The following is a 1,311-nucleotide window of genomic DNA, read 5'->3' on the forward strand; positions in this document are numbered from 1 at the left end:
CACGACGCGCAATCACACGCGAGGTGATCGCGCTGTGCTTCGATTTCACTCCAAGATTTACTTTGTACTCTTCGACCACGAAACTACACCACAGACCAAAAAAAAACAACACAAAACCTCTAATGAGCATTCGTATGACTTGCGCACGACATAACGATACGGCGACCAACCATAGAGATATAAGAATAGAGCGCGTCAGCAGTAGGCTGACGCGTGAGTGGCTGCGATAGACGAATAGAAAGAGAACGATGCATAGTTTCCCTGTGTGTCTTTGTCTAATCTCGCGCACGCGCAGTATGACTTCGCGCTGGTTGGCCGGCCGTGGCCCCCGCGGAGCCGATGGATTTCAAACGCCGGCGGATGAGTTGTAATGCAAAGTAATTGATTTTGACATGAAAATGTATTAAAAACATTCGGATTTTTTGGCGAAGACAGCGGAAAACATGTTCCTTTCTAAAATCATGAAGAAAGAATATGGAAATGATGCGAAATATTTTGTTTATAAGCACGACAGTGTCCAAATTCATGTTTTGGACACTGTCGTGATAAGTACGCGTTACATATTTGATAGGACTGAAAATGTTAAAATGCAATGCTAGATTTATAAATAAACAATCCTCATGTATGATTTAATTAATTGTAATGAAAATAATGGTGTTAAAAAAGTAATATTGCAAATACAGAAGAAATGGTACCTTTAATATTCTTCTTTATCATGTATATGATGAAAATTATGATGAGAATATGTGTCATTAAGCAAGAATTATGGTAAATAAAGTAAAAAATAAAGAAATTATAGTTAAAATAGAAAAGTATCATTGAAACTACAGATATCAATTTTTATACAATTAATTACAATGTTTATTAAGGTTAGGTTTGTATGTTTGTTATGTATACGTACAATATGTGTGTACTTACTTATGAAAACTGCGATCAGAAAATCGGTTTGATTCTTTTTTGCACACGATACACTTTACAGTCATTTTTTAAAAAAACTGTACACAAAAACATTTGTAAAATCGAAAGCGGTTAATTCCGGCATATTCACTACCATGCTTGTAAGTAAACATGGATGGGCTGCGCGCATGCGTCATTAAACAAGAATGGCACGAGTAACTATGCAGCGTTCTCTTTCTATCCCGCTAACGCCTGTACCTACGGCTTTTGCCCTCTATTCTTATATCTCTATGCGACCAACTCACCAGCAGCGACGGATGCCCAGACTTCACCAGATACGCGACACTGCAGTTTTCTCGCATAAAGTCACTAGGGCCGGAATCCATATGCTGGATTCACATTGCATCCGATTTT

Source organism: Mycetomoellerius zeteki, unplaced genomic scaffold (assembly GCF_001594055.1).
Source record: "Mycetomoellerius zeteki isolate Tzet28-1 unplaced genomic scaffold, Tzet1.0 scaffold111, whole genome shotgun sequence".
Classification (NCBI taxonomy): Eukaryota; Metazoa; Arthropoda; class Insecta; order Hymenoptera; family Formicidae; genus Mycetomoellerius; species Mycetomoellerius zeteki.